The sequence below is a fragment of the Macaca thibetana genome, chromosome 14 (genome assembly GCF_024542745.1).
Source record: "Macaca thibetana thibetana isolate TM-01 chromosome 14, ASM2454274v1, whole genome shotgun sequence".
Classification (NCBI taxonomy): Eukaryota; Metazoa; Chordata; class Mammalia; order Primates; family Cercopithecidae; genus Macaca; species Macaca thibetana.
Window position 1 is genome coordinate 6,089,435 of NC_065591.1, and position 26,675 is coordinate 6,116,109.

General features: G+C 43.0%; 2 protein-coding genes across 31 annotated transcripts in view; both read right to left on the minus strand.

The window, feature by feature from the left end:
- The window catches only part of PPP6R3 (protein phosphatase 6 regulatory subunit 3), a 160,169-nt gene extending 133,665 nt beyond the window's left edge, over window positions 1-26,504 (minus strand). For 24 of the 30 annotated variants that reach the window (XR_007719349.1, XR_007719348.1, XM_050758157.1 and 21 more), the window contains exon 1: window positions 26,381-26,504. The gene's annotated coding sequence lies outside the window, so the exon portion shown is untranslated. Of the gene's footprint in view, window positions 1-9,747; window positions 10,024-16,999; window positions 17,104-25,500; window positions 25,575-26,380 lie in introns of those variants that run through there. The other 6 variants (XM_050758130.1, XM_050758131.1, XM_050758134.1 and 3 more) reach the window with 6 other exon arrangements.
- The window catches only part of IGHMBP2 (immunoglobulin mu DNA binding protein 2), a 556,281-nt gene that overhangs the window by 445,370 nt on the left and 84,236 nt on the right, over window positions 1-26,675 (minus strand). The gene's annotated exons all lie outside the window — the stretch shown is intronic.

Genomic DNA, 26,675 nt, shown 5'->3' on the forward strand with positions numbered 1-26,675 from the left:
CATATAGAACATTCACCAAGACAGCCCACACTCTGGGCCTTAAAACACATAACAGAAATCATACAATGTACTCTCAGACCACAATGAAATTAAACTAGAAATCAATAACATAAAGACAACTGAAAAATCCCCAAATACCTGAAGATTAAATAACATACTTCTAAATAACATGGGGGTCAAAAACAAATCTCAAGAGAAAGTTAAAAGTATTTTTAAGTAAATAAAAAAATACAATTTTATGGCCGGGCGCGGTGGCTCAAGCCTGTAATCCCAGCACTTTGGGAGGCCGAGACGGGCGGATCACGAGGTCAGGAGATCGAGACCATCCTGGCTAACACGGTGAAACCCCGTCTCTACTAAAAAATACAAAAACTAGCCGGGCGAGGTGGCGGGCGCCTGTAGTCCCAGCTACTCGGGAGGCTGAGGCAGGAGAATGGCGGGAACCCGGGAGGCGGAGCTTGCAGTGAGCTGAGATCCGGCCACAGCACTCCAGCCTGGGCGACAGAGCGAGACTCCGCCTCAAAAAAAAAAAGAAAAGGGCCGGGCGCGGTGGCTCAAGCCTGTAATCCCAGCACTTTGGGAGGCCGAGACGGGCGGATCACAAGGTCAGGAGATCGAGACCATCCTGGCTAACATGGTGAAACCCCGTCTCTACTAAAAATACAAAAAAACTAGCCGGGCGAGGTGGCGGGCGCCTGTAGTCCCAGCTACTCGGGAGGCTGAGGCAGGAGAATGGCGTAAACCCGGGAGGCGGAGCTTGCAGTGAGCTGAGATCCGGCCACTGCACTCCAGCCTGGGCGACAGAGCGAGACTCCGTCTCAAAAAAAAAAAAAAAAAAAGAAAAAAAAAATACAATTTTTTATTTTTTTTATTTTTTTTATTTTTTGAGACAGTCTTGCTCTGTCACCCAAGCTGGAGTGCAGTGGTGCAATCCACATTCACTGCAACCTCTGCCTCCCAGGTTCAGGCAATTCTCATGCCTCAGCCTCCTGAGTAGCTGGGATTACAGGCATGTGCCACCATGCCTGGCTAATTTTTGTATTTTTAGAGGAGATGGGGTTTTGCCATGTTGGCCACCAGGCTGATCTAACTCCTGGCCTCAAGTGATCCGCCTGCCTCGGCCTCCTAAAGTGCTGGGATTACAGGCATGAGCCATCGCACCTGGCCTTGAAAAATACAATTTATCAAAACTTGTGGGATACAGCAAAAACAGTGTCTAGAAGGAAATTTATAGCATTGAGTAATACACTAAAAAAGAAGATCCAGAACCAATAATCTAATCTTCTATCTTAGGAAACCAGAAAAAGTAGAGCAAATTAATTCCAAAGTAACCATTAAGAAAAGAAGAAAGAATTAGAGCAGAAATCAATGAAACTGAAAACAGGAAATCAAGAGAGAAAAAGACAAAAGGTGGTTTTCAGAAAATCAACGCAACTCTAGCCAGGCTGAGGAGAAAGAGAAATGAGAGAAGACATAAATTTCCAATACTAAAAATGAAAAATGACATTACTACAGATACCATGGTCATTAAAGGAATAAGGAAATATCATCAATTATTCTATGCTCAAAACTTTAATAACCTAAATGAAATGGAACAATTCCTTGAAAGAAACAATCTGCCAAAATGTACACAGAGATCATCTTAAGGGCCTATAAATTTAAAATTTGAATAACCTTCTAAAACAGAGAGCACTAGGCCCACATGGGTTCACTGGTGAATTCTACTGAATATTTAAGGAAAAAATTTTACCAATTCTCTAAAATCGCTTCCAGAAAAGAGAATACTTTTTTTTTTAGAGGGAGTCTTGCTCTGTCGCCCAGGCTGGAGTGCAGGGCGTGATCTCAGCTCACTGCAAGCTCCGCCTCCCAGGTTCATGCCATTCTCCTGCCTCAGCCTCCTGAGGAGTTGAGACTACAGGTGCCCACCACCACACCCAACTACATTTCTGTATTTTTAGTAGAAATGGGGTTTCACCGTGTTAGCCAGGATGGTCTTGATCTCCTGACCCTGTGATCCACCCGCCTCGGCCTCCCAAAGTGTTGGGATTACAGATGTGAGCCACGGCGCCCAGCTGTCGCAGACGGAATACTTTCTAATTCTATTCTATGAGGTCGGCATAACCATAATACCAAAACCAGACAAGGACACTACAAGGCAAGTACAGACCAATATCTCTCATGAACACAGATGTAAAAATCCTCAACAAAATATGAGAAAACTGAATCAACATATAAAAAGAATTATACATAAAAAGCATTATGTATTAAAAAAACTATATACCACAACAAAGCATTTATCCCGTATTTAAGGCTGCTTTAATTTTTTTCTTTTTGAGACTCTTTTTGAGTCTCAAAAAATTAGGCATAGCTTTTTTTTTTTTTTTTGTATCTTTAGTTAAGACGGGGTTTCACTGTGTTACCCAGGCTGGTCTCCAACTCCTGGCCTCAAGTGATCCGTCTGCCTCAGCCTCGCAAAGTGTTGAGATCATAGGTGTGAGCCACTGTGCCCAGCCAAGGCTGCTTTAATATTCAAAAATCTTTGCCGGGTATGATGGCACATACCTGTAGTCCCTGCTACCTGGGAGGCTGAGACAGGATTGCTTAAGCCCAGAAGGCCAAGGCTGCAGTGAGCCAAGATCATCCCACTGCACTCCAGCCTAGGTGACAAAGTGAGACTCTTGTCTCAAAATAAATAATTTTTTAAATCAAGTAATATGGTCCATCAAATCAATAGGTTCAAGAAGACTCATATGATCACATCAACAGATGCAGAAAAGGCATTTAACAAAATCCAACACCTGTTCATGATTTCAAAAAACACTCAGAAAACTAGGAATAGTAAGAAGCTTCCTCAACTTGATAAACAACATCTATCAAAAACCTACAACTGTCATCATAATAGATGGTGAGAAATTAAAGCTTTCCCACTAAGATCAGGAAGCAGGCAAAGATGTTCCCTCTCCCCATCCTCTTCCATCACATCATACTGGAAGTCAGTAAGAAAAGGAAATAAAAAGTGTACAGATTGGAAAGGATAAAATAAAACTGTCTTTTTTGACAGACAACATGATGGAGAAAATCTGAAGGAAGTGAAAAAACAAAAGTCCCCGAACTAATAAGCGATTATACCAAGGTTACAGGCTACAAGGTTAATATACAAACATCAATTGCTTTCCTATATACCTGCAAGGAACCAAGTGGAATTTGAAAATGAAAAAAAAATTATATTAGCATATCCAAAAAATGAAATACTTAGGTATAAAACAAAATATGTACAAAATCTATATGAGGAAAACTATAAAACTCTGATGACAGACCCCAAAGAAGAACTAAACAAATGAAGAGATATTCCATGTTCATGGATAAGAAGGCTCAATACTGTCATGATATCAATTCTGCCTAACTTGATCTACAGATTCAATGCAATCCTGATCAAAATCTGACAACACATTTGATAATCAACTATTATCCAAAATATATAAAGAAGGCTGGGCGCTGTGGCTCATGCCTATAATCTCAGCACTTTGGGAGGCCGAGGTGGGTGGATCACCTGAGGTCAGGAGTTTGGGACCAGCCTGACCAAACACGGTGAAACCCCATCTCTACTAAAATACAAAAATTAGCTGGGCGTGGTGGCCAGCACCTGTAATCTCAGCTTCTCAGGAGGCTGAGGCAGGAAAATCGCTTGAACTCAGGAGGTAGAGGTTGCAGTGAGCCAAGACTATGTCATTACACTCCACCCTGGGCAACGAGAGCGAAACTCCGTCTCAAAAAAAATATATTTTATATACAAAAACACTTACAACTCAAAAAAATGAAAACGTGATTTTAAAATGGACGAAAGACCTGAGCAAACATTACAGACAGCAAGTAAGCATTTGAAAACATGTTCAACATCATACATCATTAGGGAACTGCAAATTAAAGCAACAATGAGATAGCCCTCATCTATTAAAATGGCCAAACCCAAGACACATCATGAAACACTGGCAAGAATGTGGGGCAAGAGGAACTCTCATTCATTGCTGGTGGAAATATAAAATGGTACAGCCACTGTGGAATATGAATTGGCAGTTTCTTCCAAAACTAAACATACTCTTTCTGTACTATACAGCAGTCATACTCCTTGGTATTTGCCCAAGTATACTGAAAAACTTATGTCCACACAAAAACCTGCACACGGATATTTACAGCATCTTTACCCACAATTGCCAAAATTTGGAAACAACCAAGATGTCTTTCAGTAGGTGAATGAATAAATTTTGGTACATCCAGACAATGGAATATTATTCAGCACGAAAAAGGAATGAGCTATCAAGCCATGAAAAGACATGAAGAAAACTTAACGCATATTATTATGTGAAAGAAGCCAATATAAAAAGGCTACATAAACAATGTACGACATTCTGGAAAGGACAAAGCTATGCAGACAGTAAAAGGATTAGTGGTTGCCAGAGGTTGCAGTGAGGTGGGAATGAATAGATGAGGCACAGAGGATTTCTAGGGCAGTGAAACTATTCTGTATGATACAATGGTGTCTACATGTCCTTACACATTTTTCTTATAGAATATGACTTATAGAATATGACTGGGCACAGTAGCTCACACCTGTAATCCCAGCACTTTGGGAGACCAAGGAGGGCAGATCACCTGAAGTCAGGAATTTGAGACCAGGCTGGCCAACATGGTAAAACCCCGTCTCTACTAAAAATACAAAAGTTAGCCAGGCTGGTGGCAAGTGCCTGTAATCCCAGCTACTCAGGAGGCTGAGGCAGGGGAATCACTGGAACCCAAGAGGCAGAGGTTACAGTGAACCAAGATCACACCACTACACTCCAGCCTAAAAAACTTACAGAGTGTGTAACACCAAGAGTAAACCCTAATGTAAAGTATGGACTTTGGACGATAATGTGTTGCTGTAGGTTCATCAACTCTAACAAATGCACCATTCTCCTGAGGGATGTTATTGCAAAAGTGTGGAGACAGGAGTATATGGGAACTCTCCATATTTTTCGCTCAATTTTGCTGGGAACTTTTTTAGAAATGGTGAAAATGCAAACTTTATGTTATGTATTTTCCCACAAGTTTAAAAGATTTGCTAAATAATTAGTCATTTATAGAATTTAAAAGCAATGTCATATCTCATTTTGAAAGGAGATAAACAAAATACATTTCTAAGAAAAGTTTTCTTCCCTTTGCTTAAACATTTGTACTTTACTTGCAAGGACAAAAAAGCGTAAGAACTCAGCTTATAACTTAGTGTTTTATTTCTGTACTGAACAATGTAATTCTAAAGGCTTCTGAGAACAAACAACTTTATTACATCGAACTAAAAGCCAGCTGAATTGTTTGTGATAACAACAACAAAATCTAAAGACCCCTGATATGGGAAACGGCAATAAAGTATACCCTTAGTATGCAGCTATTAAAAAGAAAAAGGTAGACCTATTAGTACTACATGGTACTCAGTGAAAAGAGATGAATGAAAAAAGAACCGCACAATAGTATGGTGCTATTATATTTATATAAAACACACATACCCAGCAAATATACGCAAATATCCAGAAAAAAAATCAAGAAAGGAAACACAAAACCAGTAACAACAGAAGATGGAAAAGGATTTGGAAAAGGTGATCAGAATGGGTTTTAGCCTTCTCTATAATTTTTTTCAAAATAAATATCACATATTAATTTTTTTTAAAAAAGCTAAGACTTTCTATCCCAAACCAAAAAAGGAAAGTCCATTGAATAAAAAGTTTACAATATCCTACCTCCACAGTCAAGACTTCAAAACCAAAGCCAGAGTGCATAAAATAAGCTACTATTAATTAACATTTAACCACTTATTCTGTGTAAGTTTAGGACTTCTACACTAGAAAACTTGCAAAAACAAAACACTCCACAATTTCAAATTACCCAAAGTCATTTTCTATGGGAAAGGTAGGAGTTTAGTTTTTTTTTTTTTTTTTTTTCCTTTTTTTTTTTTTTGGCAGTCTCACTCTGTTGCCCAGGCTGGAATGCACTGGCATTATCTTGGCTCACTGCAACCTCTGCCTCCCGGGTTCAAGCGATTTTCCTGCCTCAGCCTCCTAAGTAGCTGGGATTACAGGTGCCCGCCACCACACCTGGCTAATTTTTTTTTTTTTTTTTTTTTTTTTTTTTTTTTTTTAGTAGAGACAGGGTTTCACCATGTTGGCCAGGCTAGTCTTGAACTCTTGACCTCAGGTGATCCGCCTGCCTCAGCCTCCCAAAGTGCTAAGTGCTGGGATTACAGGCATGAGCCACCGCACCTGGCTGGCATAATTTTAATATGATTCTCATTTTACATGTGAAGAAACTGGAGCTTAGAAAGGTGAGACAACTTGGCCGGGCGCAGTGGCTCAAGCCTGTAATCCCAGCACTTTGGGAGGCCGAGACGGACGGATCACGAGGTCAGGAGATCGAGACCATCCTGGCTAACACAGTGAAACCCCGTCTCTACAAAAATACAAAAAACTAGCCGGGCGAGGTGGCGGGCGCCTGTAGTCCCAGCTACTTGGGAGGCTGAGGCAGGAGAATGGCGTAAACCTGGGAGGGGGAGCTTGCAGTGAGCCGAGATTGCGCCACTGCACTCCAGCCCGGGCGACAGAGCGAGACTCCGTCTCAAAAAAAAAAAAAAAAAAAAAGGTGAGACAACTTGCCCAAGGTCAGACAGCTAGTCATGGTCAAACCAAGGTTCTATCCCATTTCTGACTACCTTAATGACCTTCTTCCTAACCATTATGGCCAGACTGCCTCCCTTCTTCCCAGCTGCTTCATCTTAAGATGACTACCTCACACTTCACACTCATCTAGAAGGAATAAAGAGTTAAAAGTAACACATGTAAAGAATCAAGCCCAAGTGACAATTTAACAGCAGGCACTCAGCAAGCAAAATAAAAAGACACACCTACCTCCTGCAAGTGGAGGTAAGTAAGCACAGCAGGCTGCTGAAGGTTTACACTAACCATGAGGCACTTTACTAGTAACTGATACCAAGAACTGAAAAATGTTAGGCCTGACAATATGGTAAACGGAGAGAATGGACTCTACTTTCTCCTGGAGATAGATACAAACATGCCCAGTAATACTTATCTTTAATCCTCACAACAATTCTGCTAAACCAGCTCTCTCTCTCTAACCCATGTCCTCTATAATCCCCTCTCATTCTTTTTCTCATAACCCTGAAAGATTATCAAGCTTTGGCTCTTTGAAGTTTGATGAAGTTATACTGCCTATGCAATTCAAACTCCTTGGCTCCACTGAAAATCACTAAGATCGTATTCAAGGCAGTTAGTTCTTAACCCTGTGCTTCTGGGATCAGCAGTGTGCTCCTGCTGCCACCAAAGCCCCTAACCCTCGATGAAGACCATGGCAGAGACAGGACCAGAACTGACAGGATCTGATACCAGAGTGTCACAAAATGAACTCCAGTACTAGCCCCAGCCTATGTGTCATTATGTCCCTCCATGGCTCTTGTTTCTGATGCCTCTTTTTAATTTATTGGTCAAAGTAAGGTTTTTAATTTTTTTTATGTATAAAATAGTCCCTCCCCTCTCTTGGGATAGGCCATGTATTATAAATGCTGAACTCTACTCTCTTCCTTCCTCGAGACAGATTTGGCTCATAATCTATTTTGATCCATATCCCTTTTTCCAGATTGTTTTTAATGTTCTGTACTTAGCTGGAGTCAATGTTAACATTTTCTAGCAATCAAATGATCCCATTTCAAAATGGTAATTATCCTTGAAATCTTTCCCATTTCTGGATATAAAAAATGAGCTAACTAATGTAAAAGAGTTGAAAATCTCTAAGAATTTCCTGAAATTGACACAAGAACACTCCATATGAAGGAGGGGAAAAGTCATATATTTGCTAACTCTTAGCAAAATGAAAATCCCCTATTGTAATTTTTAAAATATTTTGAATACTAGCTGGCAATTATTCAGAACACATATCTGGTACTTGGTTATTTGGACATATCGAGACTCCAAAAGAATAATCCAAAATAGCAGATAATACCAGCAACCTAAAAATAAAACAAAACATTTGCTGACTGGCCAACAGGAGAAGCACTTTAAGCCCGGAATATGTAAAAATCCTGGACACTGATATTAAAGCACCTCTTTAAATGCAAAGCTAGGCTTACAAAAACAAGAAAATTCTCACAGCTACCTCCATCCCTACCCTAGAAGTTTGTTTCACTAGATGCTAAGTTCTACCAAGGTACAGAATATTATCTATTCTGTTCTTCGGTAAATACCAAGTGCCCAGACAGTGTCTGGTATAGAAGAGCTCAAAAAATATTTGTTGAACATTGACTACAAATGTACTGAGGGCATTTGGCCATTCTCATCAAATTAGAGCATGGCAGACAAAGATTGGTTACCACAAAATCAAAAACAGCAAACACAATAGGAAATAAGTTTTCAGAAAGAAACATCAAAAGATCAGAGCAGAAAAGCATGCAACCACTGGTATTACCTACAGAATATATAGTCCATATAGCTGAAACAATGCATTATAGAAAATATACTAACTATAAGATCTCAAAAGAGTACTAGAAGGAGATAACTGAAAAAGCAGGTGAGAAATATCAAAGCAAAAATGGCTGAGAATTTTTTTTTTAATTGAAGAAATATACCAGGCCAGGCGTGGTAACTCACACTTGTTATCCCAGCACTTTGGGAGGCCAAGGCAGGATAATCACTTGAGTCTAGGAGACCAGCCTGGTCAACATAGCAAGACCCTGTTCATCAAAAAAAAAAAAAATACAAAAATTAGCCAGGGGTGGTGGCTTGCACCTGTAGTTCCAGCTACTCGGAAGGCTGAGGTGGGAGGATCACATGAGTCCAGGTGTCCAAGGCTACAGTGAGCCAGGATAGCACCACTGCACTCCAGCCTGCGCGATAGAGCAAGGACCGGTCTCAAAAAAAAAAAAAAAAAAAAGAAAGAAACCAACCCTCAGGCAGAGAAAGGATAAGAAATAAGAACTCTACATAAATAATTCTTAATGAAATTGAAGAATAATGAGAAAAAAAGACTTTAAAAAATGGAAGAGTTTAGAAGCTAGAGATGACCCGCAGAGGAACAACTGACACCTAACTTCTAATCACTCTCAACACCAACAATGGCAAAAGAAGATGGAAGTGCTGTCAAAGTGCTAAGGGAAAACAATCATTGAGCCAGAACTGGATATTAGGCAAAACAACCTTTTTAAGAACGACAATATAAAAGTATAGGTTGAGCATCCCTCATCAAACAATCCAAAATCATAAATGCTCCAAAATCCAAACATTTTTAATACCACAAGTAAAAAATTCCACCTTGACCTGATGTGACAGACCACAGTCCAAATGCAGGCGCACAACACAGTTTATTCAGTGTCTCCAAGGGGAAAAAGACCCTCCTGGCCCCCTACATCTGCTGCTGTTTAATAGCAGTTACAGGTATTCCGGTGATGGAACTATGCTGCTTAGTTACCCTCTACGCATTGTTTTTAAATTGTATTAATGGTATGCCATATCCCTTACTGTTAAGTACTTATATGTGAATAATCATAAGAAAATGATTGCTTACTGATAGCCTATAAATTCATGTCAGAAACAATTGTGATGTCTAGCAACCATAGATTGTCCACATGGATGGCTGAGATAGTGACACCTTTGCTTTCTGTTGGTTCAATGTATACAAATTTGTTTCATATACGAAAATATTGTATAAAATTACCTTCAGACTGGCCAGTAATGGTGGCTCGCGCCTGTAATCCCAGCACTTTGGGAGGCTGAGGCGGGTGGATCAGGAGATCAAGACCATCCTGGCTAACATGGTGAAACCCCGTCTCTACTGAAGGCACAAAAATTAGCTGGGCATGGTGGTGCACGCCTGTAGTCCCAGCTACTCAGGATGCTGAGGCAGGAGAATCACTTGAACCCGGGAGGTGGAGGTTGCAGTAAGCTGAGCTCACACCACTGCACTCCAGCCTGGGCGACACAGTGAGACTGTCTCAAAAAAAAAAAAAAAAAAAATTACCAAGTGCACTAACTCATCAGTTTAGAGTCAAATTATAAACTATAATTTAGCTATGTGTGGCTTTCAAAACGCACGTCTAAAACATTAAGACCACAAAAGGGCTTGAAAGTAAAAGGGCAGAAAAGGATATATAAGGCAAACAGTAACCAAAAGTCACTTGTCATAGTTACATAACACCTTGACAAAAGATACTTAAGTTTTCAGCCTATATATATGCTTTAGTGGGAAAATATTCATAGAAACAAAGATTTACAGAATGACAAATTGTGCAATTCACAGGCAAGTTTAAAATTCTTAACTTGGTTGGGCATGGGGGCTCACGCCTCTGAATTCCAATACTTTGGGAGGCCAAAGTGGGAGGATTGCTTGAGCCCAGGAGTTAAAAGACCACCCTGGGCCGGGCGCAGTGGCTCACGCCTGTAATTCCAGAACTTTGGAAGGCTGGGGCAGGTGTATCATGAGGTCCGGAGTTCGAGACCAGCCTGGCCAACATGGTAAAACCCCATCTATACTAAAAGTACAAAAATTAACCAGGCGTGGTGGCGAGTGCCTGTAATCCCAGCTACTTGGGAGGCTGAGGCAGGAGAATCGCTTGAAACCGGAAGGCAGAGGTTGTAGTGAGCCAAGATCACGCCACTGCACTCCAGCCTGGGTGAAAGAGGAAAACTCCGTCTCAAGGAGAAAAAAAAAAACCAGCCTGAGCAACACAGTGAGCCTGTCTCTATACACAAAAAAATCTAAACATTTAGATGCAAAGCAAAAACTGAGTGCTACAGAATCTGACAAATCCCATCATCGAAGGTACAGAACCTCCTCAACTTACCATTGGGTTGATTATGTCCCAATAAATCGATTTTAAGTTGGAAATTTTATATATTTTTCTCTTTTTTTTTTTTTTAAGAGACAACGTCTACCTCTGTCTCTCAGGTTGGAGTGCAGTCGCGCAATCACGGCTTACTGCAGCCTCCACCTCTTGGGCTCAAGCAGATCTTCCCACCTCAGTCTCCTGAGTAGCTGGGACTCCAGACACATGCTGCCAATACCCACTTAATTTTTTAAATTTTTTGTAGAGATGTTGCACAGGCTGGTCTCAAACTCCTGGACTCAAGCAATCGATCCTCCCACCTCGGATGCCAAAAGTGTCGGGATAACAGGCATAAGCTACTGCACCTCATGAAAATGAATTTAATACCCTAATAAACTCATTACAGAGCTGAAAAAGCATAAATTGAGCCATCATGAAGTCCAGATGCTCCTCAACTTACAATGGGGTTATATCCCAATAAGTCTATCATAAAGTAGAAGAATCCTAAGTCAAACTATCGCAAGTCAGGGACATCCAGTGTTGTATTCTAACACCCACCCCAACCTCCCACCAATGAACAAAACAAGCAGAAAAAAATTAAGGATACTAGTTTGAACAGACATGGAAAAGCCTCACCTTATAATTTGGAAATACACATTCTTTTTAAACACACATGGAATCGTGATGAAAAAGTACACAGACTAAAACTAGCCTCAACAAATTTCAAAGAATCAAAATCACATCAGACCACATTTTATTAACCCTTTTTTTTTTTTTTTTTTTTTAAAGAAACAAGGTCTCACTCTGTCACCCAGGCTGGAGTACAGTGGTGCAATCATAGCTCACTACTGTAGCCTCGAACTCCTGGGCTCAAGCGATCCTCCCACCTCAGCCTCCTGAGTAGCTGCGACTATAGGCACGAACCACCACGCCCAGCTAATTTTAAAAAAAAAAAAAGTTGTGTAGAGCTGGGGTCTCACTATGTTGTCCAGGCTGCTCCCAAACTCCTGGGTTCAAGCAATCCTCCTGCCTAGGCTTTCCAAAGTGCTGGGAATATAGGAGTGAGCCATCACACCACCCTATTAACACAATTTAAGTTTGTCATCAATAACAAAGATTTTAAAAAGATATATATGCCAAGATTTGAAATCATAATGAAAATCTGAATATATTCAGAATTACAGATAAAAATTATACAGAGCAAAACATATAGCATAATAGTGGTACTTAAAAGGAAATTACTACTTTATTTAGATATGTATGTACATATAAGTATATTAAAAGGTTGAAAATTAATGACCTAAACATACTGTTTAAGTTAAATATTAGTGATTAATTACAAATATGATAGAGATGCAAAAGATAGTAAGTCAGAATTTTATGCCGATATATGTGAAAATACAGACAAGAATAAATAAATTTTTTAACATAAACTATCAAATGTGACTCAGGAAAAAACAAGTATTTTAATAATCCTATAAATATTAAAACATCCAAATAAGTAATTTAAAAATCTGAGACAGAAAACACCAGGCCCCAATGGTCTTACCAGCAAGGCTTACCAAACCTTCAAGGAACAGATAATTCCATTTTACATAAACTCTCGAAAACAAAAATGAGGAAAACAGTTTGTTTTATTAGACTAGAATAATCTTGATAATAAAACTCATCAAGGTTGATACAAAAAAGGAAAATTACAGGCCAATCTCACCATGAACATGGACACATAAATGATAAGGCATTAGGTAAGTTAAAAATGGGAAAAATACAGCATTTCTTTTTGAAAAAAGAGCAAGGACAAAAGATTTAAGTGATCTTTCCTCTAAAAAAGATACACAAATAGCCAATAAGATATTAAAAAGATAATCAGGCCAGGCGCAGTGGCACATGCCTGTAATCCCAACACTTTGACAGGCCAAGGTGGGTGGACTGCTTGAAGCCAGAAGTTCAAGACCAGCCTAGGCAACAAAGCAAAACCCCTGTCTCTGTAAAAATTGTAAAAATTAGCCAGGCATGGTGGTGAGTGTTTGTAGTCCCAGTTACTTGGGAGGCTGAGGCGAGAGGATTCCTTGAGTCCAGGAGTTCCAAGATGCAGTAAGCTATGATCACGCCACCGTGCACTTCAGCCTAGGTGACAGAGCAAGACCTTGTCTCAGGAAAAAAAAAAAAAAAAAAAAAAAAGGATAATTGCTTTTTAACATGCAAAATAGCCAATAAGCTATACAAAAAGACACTCAGCAGCATTAACCATAAGGAAAAGGCAAATCTTCAAAATGTTAAAGTTACCACATCATCCAACAATTCCCCTCCTACATATACACCAAGAGAAATAAAAACATGTCTACCCAAAGACTTGTATGCAAATATTCACAGAAGTATTATTCACAATAGCCAAAAAGTAGAAATCCAGTAATAGACAAAAATAAACAAGCCAGAGTGTTTTTCCTATTCTTTCTTTTTTTTTTTTTTTTTTTTTTTTTTTTTTTTTTTTTTTGAGACGGAGTCTCGCTCTGTAGCCCAGGCTGGAGTGCAGTGGCCGGATCTCAGCTCACTGCAAACTCCGCCTCCCGGGTTCACGCCATTCTCCGGCCTCAGCCTCCAGAGTAGCTGGGACTACAGGCGCCTGCCACCTCGCCCGGCTAGTTTTTTGTATTTCTTAGTAGAGACGGGGTTTCACCGTGTTAGCCAGGATGGTCTCGATCTCCTGACCTCGTGATCCGCCCGTCTTGGCCTCCCAAAGTGCTGGGATTACAGGCTTGAGCCACCACGCCCGGCCCCTATTCTTTCACTTAACAATCAACACAGGATACTTATGTGACCACACATCAAGCAATCAGTTCTGCAGCAGACACCAGGTGGGTGTCCTCCAATTCAATTCCAACACCATCGACCTGGAGATACAGTCAGATCGCACAGGATGAGGGCTCAGTCCCACAAGACTGTTCTTGACTTCTGATGCCAATCACAAGCTCCAGGTTGTTTTACCTGTGCTTCCCCCCAACCAGCTATAAACTGGGGTTCCCATAACCTACTCCTTGGGGTTGATTAATTTGCTAGAGTAGCTTACAGAACTTAGGGAAACAAGTTTACCAGTTTATTATAAATGATATTACAAAGTTTACAGATGGAGAGATGCACGTGGCAAGGTAAGAGGGGAGGGGCTCAGAGCTTCCATGCCCTCTATGGGCACACCACCCTCCAGGAACCTCCATGTGTTCTAGAAGTTTCTAGAACCCAGTCCTTCTAGGTTTTTATGGCAGTGACATTACTTGGGCACAACTGACTATATCATTGGCAGTTGATCAATTCAACGTTCAGCAAATCTCCTCTCACTGAAGGCTGGGGGTGGAGCTGAAAGTCCCAACCCTTTAAACATGGCTAGGTCTTTCCAGTGACCAGCCCCTAGCCTGAAGCTGCCTAGGTCAGCTAGCTATCAGTCAACTCATGAGCATACATAAAGACACTTACCATTTTGGAAAGTCCAAAGATTTTAGGAGCTGTATGCCCGGAAACCATGCCAAGGATGAAAATCAAATATATATTTCACAGGAAACAAATGTCCATCAACTGATGAATGGACAAATAAAATGTGGTATATCCATACAACTGAACACTATTCAGCAACTAAAGAGAATGAAGGACTGATACTGATACATGCTAAAACATGGATGAAACTTGAAAACATGCTAAGTTGAAAGAAGCTGGTCACAAAATACCACATATTGTATGATTCTATTAATATGAAATGTCCAGATAGTCCAACGGGTACAAGATGGGTTTTTTGTTGTTCTTGAGGGGGTGATAAAAGTGTTACAAAGTTAGATTGTGGTGATGATTGCACAGTTCTGTGAATATATTAAAATCCACTCAGTTGTACGCTTTAAATTGATCAACTGAATAGTATGTAAATTATCTCTCAATAACGTTGTCACTAAAACAAACAAACAAAAAAACCCCTGAGATATAAGTTTACATCCACCAAACCTGCAAATATTAAAGTCTGACAATACTAAGGGCTGGCAAGGATGAAGGACGGTGCTGGTAGTGAGGTAAAGAGGCACAAATCATTTTGAAAAACAATTTGCACCATCTAATAAAGTTGAAGATGTACATGTCCCACTACCCTGCAGTTCTCTACATGGCTGATACCTTGGAGAAATGCATCTGCACTTGTTTAAGGCAGCATTCCTTCATACTAGTAACAATTCTACTCCCCAATGGCAGAACAAAGAAGAAAATGAGACATATTCAGTCTGCAATATAACAGAGAAGTGAAGACGGATAAAGCACAACCACACGCACCAATGCGGGCAAACCTACCCGTCTGCACGCCTTCCCTTCCTGGCTGTACCATGACCCACCAACAGAATCACTCCCCAGCCCCTCTCTTGCTTTGCTATTTCTGATTAGGAAAACCACAACCCCAGTTAAATGAAGCAATGCCTACTCTTCCTCCAGGAAAAATAACAAATCGTGCTGTCTTCACTGGAACTCAGGACTGCTTCCCTCAGGTAGGCCATTCCATTCACACGCATTCTTACTTTCCCACAGAATATGTCATACTTCCTCCTTTCTCCTCACACCCCGCCAGCCCTGACTCCCCCTCATTCTCACTGACTGCTGAGAACTCTTCCATCTCACCAAGAAAAAAAAAAAAGCAGCAGCAGCAGCCAACGTCCACATACTCCCACTATCTCATCTCCCCTAGTCTGCTCTCCCTCCTCCCACCAGGGTGGAGCCCATGGATGCCAACTCTCCACATGGTCACCCATGCATTTCCTGCTGCCTTCCCAAGAATGTGGCTCCAGCAATGGTCACCTCTCCTAACTCATCATGTCATTCATCCTCTAGATAATTACTTCACCAACACTGCAAAAATGCTGTGGTTTCTCCCATCTCAACACCTCAGGATCCCAAATCTCCCTTCATCACTGTGGCAAATCCCATGATGGAGCTCTCTCTACTCGCCTTTCTCTTCTCTCAATCCTTGTGAATGCTCCCTTCCAGGCTGTTCCCACATCACCATGTGGGAATAGCTCTCATCAAGATCATTGATTAATTCCACACTGCCAGAGCCACGAGACGAGTCTTGGCCCTCATCTCAGGTGACCTCACAGCAGCAGCACTGGTCAAGGTCCCCACTCCATCCTCCGTGACAGCACTTTCCCAAGGCCTCAAAGCTGCTCCTTCCACCCTCCAGGCTGCCACAGAGCCTCATTCCTTCAGTGCCCTCACTCAAGCTCGGGACTGTTAAGTGCCACCTAAACACTGAAGACTCCTATTTCTATCTGCAGCCTAAATCTCTCCCTTGAGCACCAAACACCCCAATCCAACATATCTCCAATCTGCTCTCCAAAAGCTTCAGAAACTGAATATGCACAAAACCCAACTCCTGATCTTATTTCCACAGCCTGTTCTTCCCATAGTCTTCCCTTTCCTTATACATGGCAACGCCCACCAGCTGCAAAAATCCCTGGTATCATCCTTTACTCCTCTCTCACACCCACTCCAATCTGCCAGCAAATCCTGTCTGCTCTTCCTTTTCAAGAAGGATCCAGCAGCCAACCTCTTCTCACTCCCACCCCTGCTCCCGTTCAGTCCCAGCTGCCATTACTGCTCTCCTGGATCACTGCCAGAGCCTCCAGCCTCCCTCCAGCAGCACAGGACAGTTATTCTTAACACAGCTTCAGGGGACCTTTAGAAACCACATCATGTGACACCCTCTGCTCAAAACACCAAGTGAACTACCCATCTCACTCAGAGAAAAAGACAAAATCTTCACAATGGCCAGTGTGACCTACCCCCCTCCCCCATCTCCCATCTCCCCCATCCATCTGGCCTACTCTCCTCCCCCTCTCCCTCAGGCTCCTCACTCCAGCCTCCGCTGCTCCTCCAACACAGCAGACACGCCTTCTTCTTAGCACCTTGTCCTGCTGACCGTCCACCTAAAATGCTACCCCTACCCCACTCCCACCCACAGCCTTGTGGCTGGGTCCCTGCATTCCTTCTGTTGACTGCTGTATTTCAATCTGCAGATAACAAGCACTCCGCACACCCCACCTCTCCTGGTTTACTTTTCTCCCTGTTTGTATTACCATACGGCTACTGTATCTTTCATTTATCTGTTAATTGTCTTTTCCTTACCAAAATGGAAGCTCCATGAAAACAGGGACTCTTCATCTGCTTTGCTTAATGTTAACATGCCCAGCAGCAGAACAGTGTTCAAGACATGGTAAGCACTCAAACATCTGAATAAATGGATCACAAAAACAATGTTGAGTGGGGGCAAAAAAAGAACAAAGTGACTCCATGTACATCGTCTACAGGAATGAAAAAATGAAGTTACATTATATAAGGATACATTCATAGCTTGCAACACCATAAAGCAGAAAAATGATACATGCAAGGTATTTGCCTTGGGGAGGTCAGAAAGAGGGAAGCAGTGAGACGAGGACACAGGGACCCAAAGGTATGGCAACATTCTATTTCCCAAGCTGGTTAGTGTGTACACAAGTGTCAGTTCTAATGTTTAATAATATCTGGACACATGCTGATATATACTCTTTGAATTCATAGTCCAATTACAAGTTAAAATAAAAAGATTAGAGGCCAGGTGTGGTAGTTCACACCTGTAATCTCACACTTTGGGAAAACAAGGTGGGAGGACTGCTTGAGTCCAGGAGTTCAAGACCAGCCTGGGCAACATAGGATGATCTTGTCTCTACAAGTAAAAAAAAAAAAAAAATTTACCTGGGTGTGGTAGCATGTGCCTATAGTTCCAGCTACTCGGGAGGCTGAGGTGAGAGAATCGCTTCAGCCGGGGAGGTCAGTCAAGGCTGCAGTGAGCTACACTGCACTCCAGCCTGGGACTCTACCTCAAAAAAATAAACAAAAACCACTGCACTCTAGCCTGGGATTACAACCACTGCATGCACTCCAGATTACACCACTGCACTCCAGCCTGGGACTCTATCTCAAAAAGATAAACAAAAACAAACCAGATTAGAGCAGGCATTGACAAACTACAACCCACAGGCCAAATCCAGCCCCCTGTCTGCTATTTTAAGTGAAGTTCTATTGGAAGACAGCCACCTTCATTTGTTTACAGATTGGCTATGGCTGCTTTCACACTACAAAAGCAGAGTTGAGTCCTCGCAGAGACCATTTAGCCTCCAATGCCTAAAATATTTACTAACTGGCCCTTTACAGAAAAAAATCTGTAAACCCTCAGTAGAGCTGTCTGGTTATAATGTAGGATTTGTAAAGAAATTAAGTGCAAAAATCAAAAAGATCCAATCATCTATTAACATATATTGACCCTTCAAGGCATATGTGATTATCCACACTATGTTGAAAAAATGATTCTATATAAAATGTGAGACTCCATAGCAAACAAAGTTACCCTACAATGTCCTGAGTGCCAGGAAAGAATAAACTTTAAAGATGTTTCAGAAAGCAAACTGCAAACCTCAAATTTATTATCTCTACTCCACCTGCAGAAATTACGCTACACATGTTCTAATGTAATATTCATATTCACAGTTATGTACATTAAAACATATATAGCATACTCCAAATTTAATTTGGAGGAAGAAAATTTGCATATCAACACTAACTCTGTAACCTCCCCGCCACTGAAACCACCATCACCACCCTGTACTTCCCCAGAGCAGCTGGTTAGGCCTCCAGGCCTCTCTACGATCCCATAATACTTCACTTCTCTCCTTGAGATCATTCACTGCACCTTGGAGTTGTTTATGTACTTTTGTTAGAAAATACTATACCTATGATGGGAGGATCGTATAGCTGCTGAGTCCATCTTCGGGTGTAATAACAAGAAGTCCAGGGTGGAAAGGGGCAGTCATTCAGAGTGTTGTTTATTCAGAAGGGGCAGGGTCTCACTTGCAGACAACAGACAGATGAGACCTGTCCACTGTCCAAAGGCAATAGAAACCCTGTGTATCCCTATATCAACAAAAGAGAACCCCTCAAATACTATATACAGTGACAAAAAACTGACACACACTACCGCCAAAAATAAAATTCCAGATGTTAACAATTTATTCTGAATTCTAAGTAAACTCCAGCTGTGAAGTCACTCTTGAAACAAACAGCAATTAAAACTGTGGTTTGGTGGGACCACCACAACCCTAAGGAATCACCGGGGCTGAGATTTCTCCACTCCTTCTGGGTCCATTCTTCTGCATGGCCTCCATTTTTCTGTAAGCATCAATGGGCTGGACATGGTGGCTCACGCCTGTAATCTCAACGCTTTGGGAGGCCAAGGTGGGTGGATCACTTGAGGTCAGGAGTTCGAGATCAGCCCGGCCAACATGGTGAAACCCCATTTCTACTAAAAATAAAAAACCAGCCAGGTGTGATGGCACGCGCCTATAGTCCCAGCTACTTAGGAGGCTGAGGCAGGAGAATCACTTGAAACTGTAAGGCAGAGGTTGCAGTGAGCTGAGATCGCACCACTACACTTTAGCCTGGGCAACAGAGTGAGACTCTGTCTCAAAAAAAAAAAAAAAACAATGACCTCTAAGTTTTGTTCCAGTCCAAAACCATGATTCTCATGAATGGAAGCCCCAGTCAATTGTCAAGACTAGTCAATATTCCTCCCGCTACGCCCATCTGAGGACCAAAGTCCAACCAATCTGACCAGCCAACCATGGAGAATGCCTTAGTGGGCAGTGTGAACTGCCCTGATTAGGGTCTCAGTGTGACATGTGTTCTCAGGCAAGTTCTTTTTTCTCAAAGTGTGTCTCTGCCACCAGAATATTTGTTCAGATTTACATGGAGGTATAGGAAACCCAAGGCTCCAACCAACAGTCCCACACAACTTTCTCCAAGTCTGTCTGACTCAACATCAGTCTGCAGCCCTGTCAGTCCTGCTCTCTCATGTTCCTAAAAACAATCTTTCATTCATCTTTTCTTGGGCCATCAGATTTCATGGTAGTCAAATCTCTGGGGAATTCAAACCACTTCAAGTCACTATATATTTCCACTGTAAGTAGTTCTGGAACTAATAATCCCCTGGTTTTCCCCAGAGTTGCTGTGAAGTACAAAATCAGAGCCTCCTTATATCTGTAAAAAGATGTTCGGAACCTATCGAACTTTAATTGTATAAGTTCAGTCAACTGTATAGTCTTCACTAATGCATCTAAAACAGGTCAACATTAGCCAGCTGTGACAAATAGTAAATGGCCTCTACTCAGGGTAAAGCAGCTCTTTGTCCAGTCTGTGACATGAAAATGTCCTAGCTAGGCATAGAGATAAGAAACCTTTTCACAAACCGTCAGATGCCCTTTTACTTGCTTCTTTGCCATGTAGCCAGTCTACTTGGTATCCAAATGTCAGTCTGTAATCTTTCAAAACCTGAAATAGCCGGGCGGTGGCTCACGCCTGTAATCCCAGCTCTCAGGGAGGCAGAGGCGGGAGGATAGCTTGAGCCCAGGAGTTCGAGACCTGCCTGGGTAATATAGCGAGACCCCGTTCTCCACAAAAAGGAAAAAAAAAAAAAAAAAAAAAAAAAAGTCAAAACCTGAAATAAACTGAGTATTGATCTGACTAGCAACTTTCTCCCTCCTCATAAAACTAAAGGGGGTGGGAGGGAAGAAGGAGGCTTCCATGACAAATAAATCTAAGCCAAAGTCAAAAGGCCAAAACAAAATCTCCAGTCAACCTAGATCCATAGTGCAGCAGGAAAAACACCCACTCCCACTTGAAGCATCATCCATTTCAGGAATGCCGAAAATGTTGTGCAAAAACCTACAGCAAGCTTCGAATGGGTCTGGAACCAGAGTCAGGGTTTGATGTTTGGTCAACGGATACCTGTTGTGTATGGAGCTGTAAACACCTATTTGTCATTACAAAACATCTTCAGCATGGGAAGAATGGCACTGCTTTTTAAGACTCCCCAAACTAAGGAGGCAAGTCGAAGTAACTACTTCTTATAAATGAGTAACAAACTCTAACTATTTTATTCTTTTGCAAAACTTCTGGAAATGTCAACCACCCAAAGTTTAAGCAAATCAACTAACCAGCAAACAGAAGCTCTTTCCTCCCAGGCCCCACTGACACCATGTACAATTCTTAACAGCTTTGCTGTCTCTTGTAATTGTTTGCCTCTTCCTCTAGACTGCAAGTACTTACGGGCCTGTTCATCAGTGAATCCCTAATACAGTTCCTAGCAGAGAAAGGACTCAATTAATGTATTTGTTGATCAAATAAATGGATATTAGAAGTAGATGGGGGTCACTGGTAGTTCTCAACATAGCCACAGGCCAAATTTCAGGGTGAAGAATAAGAAAATGTGTCCATGACCTTTTGTAACTTCAGACATTAACATTTAGTTGCCAAAAATGTATAGTTTTCCTAATATTCTTCCATTCAATAAACTGGATAATCTAAATTTTAATATGAGCAAAAAAGATCTACCCTTGTCTCTACTACTGCATCTCATCTCCCCAGGAGAAAAGAACACTTCTCCGTTCGGATCAGAGTCTAGGGAACAGAAGAGTCCAACTTACCAGTGGGCAGGATCACTGTGTTAAAAGGTTGAGCATACTGTATGCCTGTCTGTGCCCTCAATGGGCAGAACTGGTAAAGCGATCCAGGGCTAATTCTCTGGGAATCGGTCTTTATTTAAAAAAACAAAACAAAACAAAACACAGGCATGGTGACTCACGCCTGTAATCCCAGCACAGTGGGAGGCAGATCACTTGAGGTCAGGAGATCGAGACCAGCCTGGCCAACATGGTGGAATCCCGTCTCTACTAAAAATACAAAAATTAGCCAGGTGCGGTGGCACGCACCTGTAATCCTAGCTACTCAGGAGGCTAAGGCAGGAGAATCACCTGAACCCAGGAGGTGGAGCTTGCAGTGAGCTGAGATCGCGCCACTGCACTCCAGCCTGGGCGACAGAGCGAGACTCCATCTCAAAAAAAAAAAAAAAAAAAATACAAAAATTAGCCAGGTGTGGTGGCATGCACCTGTAATCCTAGCTACTCAGGAGGCTAAGGCAAGAGAATCACCTGAACCCAGGAGGCAGAGGTTGCAGTGAGCCAAGATCACGCCACTGCACTCCAGCCTGTGTGACATAGTGAGACTGTCTCCAAAAAAAAAAAAAAAAAGTTGAAGCTGGCATCTAAAAACAGACCTGACCACTGACTGACAAAAGGAGGGCAAAAGATACATAACTCAAAAATTACAGTAGTGTAAGATTATTCAGCACAGAAACGAACTCTAAATATCTAAGAATTTTGCTTAGTTTCAGCATAGTATGGTAATGTATTTCATGAGGTTAAGAAAAAGAGTCCTAAGATATTTTATAAAATCAATTTATTTAACAAATGCTTCTAAAGTTCAGTCTTCAGGCATCTGAAAAATGGTTAAGTATACCATCTAAATAATCCCCACTACTAAATAATCTCCAAGGCAGGATCTAGGTACTGCAAAGATCAAGTTCACAGATCTCCCAAAGGAACCCTTAACTCACAAACAGTCCCTAAACCTGTGATGTAAAACAGTGGTTCTAAAATTCGGCTGCATTTCAGTATCGTCTGGAAAGCTTTTTAAAAATAGATTCTTGTGGCCAGGCATAGTGGCTCACGCCTGTAATGCCAGAACTTTGGGAGGCCGAGGCAGGTGGATCACGAGGTGAGGAGTTCAAGACCAGCCTGGCCAAGATGTGAAACCCCGTCTCTACTAAAAATATAAAAAACTTAGCTGGGCGTGGTGGCGGACGCCTGTAATCCGAGCCACTCAGGAGGCTGAGGCAGAGAATTGCTTGAACCCAGGAGGCGGAGGTTACAGTGAGCCAAGATGACACCACCGCACTCCAGCCTGGGCAACAGAGCGAGACTAGTCGCAAAAAAAAAAAAAAAAAAAAAAAAAAAAATTCTCAATCCCACCACAAATTTCCAGAGGTGGAGTCCAACATCCATGGTCTTAAAAAATTTCTAATTATTCTAATGCAGGCCAGTCTCACATCTATCTAAATGCAGGATTTCTCAACCTCAGCAGTGTTGCTATTTGGGACTAGATAATTTTGCAGGCCGGCAGGGAGAAGGCTATGCTGGACACTGTAGGATGTTGAGCGGTATCCTTGGCCTCTATCCTCTAGAAGCACACTGCCCACTCCCACAGCTGTAACAAGCAAAAATGTGTCCAGACACTGCCAAATGTTTCCTGGGGGGTGGGGGGGAATCACCCCCAACTGAGAACTCCTGATCTAGAGTAAATCAAAAAATAATCATTTTAAGTTAAGAAAGGAAAAAAATATGAAAGCTGTTTAAAGCCAAGGGGCCAGGTATTTTTTTCAGTACAGCCTTAGAAAAAGTAGCAGCCCATACTGGGGCGCAGATCGTAACTTCTAACGACCAAGTCAATGCTGAGTTTTAGTTGAGCAGATGAAAGAACTTTATTTTCACTATCATTTACCCTTATTTAGTAAAATACTGTAAAATGTTAGACCAAAACACACACACACACACACACACACACACACACAGAGGCTGCCTCTCAAATACTGAAAATACAGAACTAGACGATGGAAGTTATCACAGAAATAAAATACCAATCGTGACACTTGTTTTAAAGAGATGTTTATTTGTAACAAGCACATAAGCACATTATCTCTGTACTGAATAGATGCAAAGTCCTATCTTTTTTTTTTTTTTTTTTTTGAGACTGAGTCTCGCTCTGTCTCCCAGGCTGGACTTGGCTCACTGCAACCTCCGCCTCCCAGGTTCAAGCGATTCTCCTGCCTCAGCCTCCCGAATAGCTGGGATTACAGGCACACGCCACCATGACCGGCTTACTCTTGTATTTTTAGTAGAGACAAGGTTTCACATGTTGGCCTGGTCTGGAACTCCTGACCTTAAGTGATCCGCCGGCCTCCCAGAAGTGCTGGGATTACAGGTGTGAGCCACCGCACCCGGCCAAAGCCTTATCTTAAAAACCTAGGCAAGGCCGGGCGCAGTGGCTCAAGCCTGTAATCCCAGCACTTTGGGAGGCCGAGACGGGCGGATCATGAGGTCAGGAGATCGAGACCATCCTGGCTAACATGGTGAAACCCCGTCTCTACTAAAAAATACAAAAAAACTAGCCGGGCGAGGTGGCGGGCGCCTGTAGTCCCAGCTACTCAGGAGGCTGAGGCAGGAGAATGGCGTGAACCCAGGAGGCGGAGCTTGCAGTGAGCTGAGATCCGGCCACTGCACTCCAGCCTGGGTGACAGAGCAAGACTCCGTCTCAAAAAAAAAAAAAAAAACCTAGGCAACCTCATCCTGTCAATGTTACTTCTATTCATTTTCTGCTCAGCTATGGTCTGATTCTCAAATTCCCAATTAGTTCATTGAAACTAGCAAGTTTTTGCTTGTTTGCTTTGCTTTGCTATACTTTACACAAAAGCTAGACTTCTAAACCCAAAACAATCTTCTTCCTGTCCTGAAGTTCCACCAGCAAGATACTCATCTCTACTTAAGACTGAGTCCACCAAAACACACTTAGCTCCAATACAGCAAAGCAAGTCCCAAGTAAACACAGCAATACCAGGGGAAGGGCACGCAAGGTTTCCAGTACCATGGAGGAGAGCACCGGGCAAGTGGTAAAGAACTGTGAGTTTATTTCTAACTGAGTACAAGGCATTGTGTTCAATGTTCTACACTCCTTGACCAGAAATGCTGAAGTGGAGAATACCTTCCAAAGTATCCCTCCAGGACAACAGCTATTTCCTAAACTACCTTTGCTGAAAAATACTGCAATTCACGGTACATTTACAGTCTTCAGTAACAACGAAGAGTACACGAAGTTACTGATTTGGGGGGCAGTCACCCAGAAACTAGTATCCAAAAGCACATGAGGAATAAAGGCCGACTTAAGCTTGTGATGGGTTTTTCTGCATTTAACCACCTCTTTAAACATTCTGAGGTGCTACTACTCATCAATTACTCCGGTAAATGTACCTAACTTAAGGAATGTTCAAAACCCCTGTACTGAAAAAAGGTAACTTCTAGTTTTACTTTTTCAGCCCAACTGACTCTTACACAGAGCTTTCTAAAGACAGTCACCAAGAGTCAGGGCTTAAATGCTCATCTGACTTCCCAATAGTACCTAAACATTTAAAAATCAAATTTAAATTAAATAATAATAGCCATTAGGTAGCCTAATCACTAATCAGACACTGAGGTGATTCTGTGTGCCAGGCACGGTTCTCGCTGTTTTACATGTATTAGGGCAATAGTCCTGACAAACTTATGGCTGGGACACTTATTATTACTCCCATTCTACAGAGAAAAATAAGAGAGAGAGAGGCTGGGTAACTTGCCCAAGGTCAGAGAGCTAAAAAGTGGTCACTGACTCCACTCCACAGTGAGGAAAATCCAACCACCACCATAACTGGGTCTCACACACTTGCTACTTGAGGCACATTTCGATGGTTGGAAACCTGGAGTCCCGTTTCCCCTTGAAACCTATCTGCAACATGCATGACCTTGAGGACAAAATCGAAGTAAACTTCCCATGAATAAAGTAGGCTACCACCCCGTCAACAAGTGCTGCGAGAATCAAAGGGAATGCCTGTCAAGACCCCCTCCCATAAAAGCAAAACACACCCAAAGCCCCACAGAAAAAACGTTAAGTACCAGGAAAATGACATTAAGTCACGCGGCTGAAACGTCAGGGCACGGAGGTACATCCAAAGACCCATCCCGTTCACCTATAATTAAGAAGTCCAAATTGTGATCACAGCCAGCAGGACCTCAACAAGAAACACCTCCAAATTAATAGTGAATGGGCTTCTTTAAGAGGGAGGGACTTCAAGCCACAAGAAGGACCACCCCCCCCCCCGGCTCAAATACACCAGGGAGGCAATCGAGACAGTCTACATCAGAGCCACCACTGCAGTTAAAAAGCCACTGGGAAGGGTAGTGGGAGCCTCGGAACTGGCTGCTGTGGATCCCGATGACTCTGCGGCGAATTAACAGAAACCCACAAAACTTGTTTCCCGGAGAGCAGAGTCCAACAATGGCCTTCGCGACTCTTGACGGCGAGCTGCTGCCTCAACTTGACGCGCTCCCCGAGGCCCCCGGGAGGAGTTGGCCGGGAGGCCCGGCGGGAGCGGAGACCGGGCGCGGGCCAGGCGGTGGGCGACGCTGCGGGCCGCCGCCGGCAGGCGGGAAGACTGGAGCCAGAGCCGGGTCAGGGGCGCGCCTCTCCCGCCCGCCGCGCAAGGCCGCGAACGTCAACGCGGCGCAAAGTTCGCCGCCCCGGCCGCGTCCCGCTCCCGGCGCCCGTCCCGGCGGGGCCCTCGGCTGACAGGAGCGGGCTGGGAGCGGCCGGGAAGGACTCGGCGCCGCGCCTCCCGGGCCCGCGGAGCGACGAATTCCGGGGGGGGAGGGGAGAGGGGCCGGGACGCTCCCTCCCTGAGCCGCCGAGGCCCAGGTGGAGGGGCCCCGCGCCTGCCCGCGCGCCTCGCACACCCCGCGCCGCGGCCTGCTCCAGCGCCTCCCCCACCCCCATTACCTGGAGGTGCCCACGACCCGCCGCTAGTTGCGCTCAGGCGGGAAACGCGCTCACCGACACCATCAGCAAAGCGCCCAAAATGGCGGACGTATCAAGCAGGCCTTGAGTTCCCCCCGCCCTCCCTCTGGCCGCCTCTCAGCCAATCGCGGCCCTTCCCCCTCCCCCAGCTCCAGGCTCATTGGTCCCTCTCTCCCGGCCCCTACCACCTATTGGATCGCCTAGCGGCTCCCTTGACTCCATTCCGATTGGCCCGCAAGCCTCGTCAGTCAAGCGCGAGGGGCGCATTCTTTTCCCA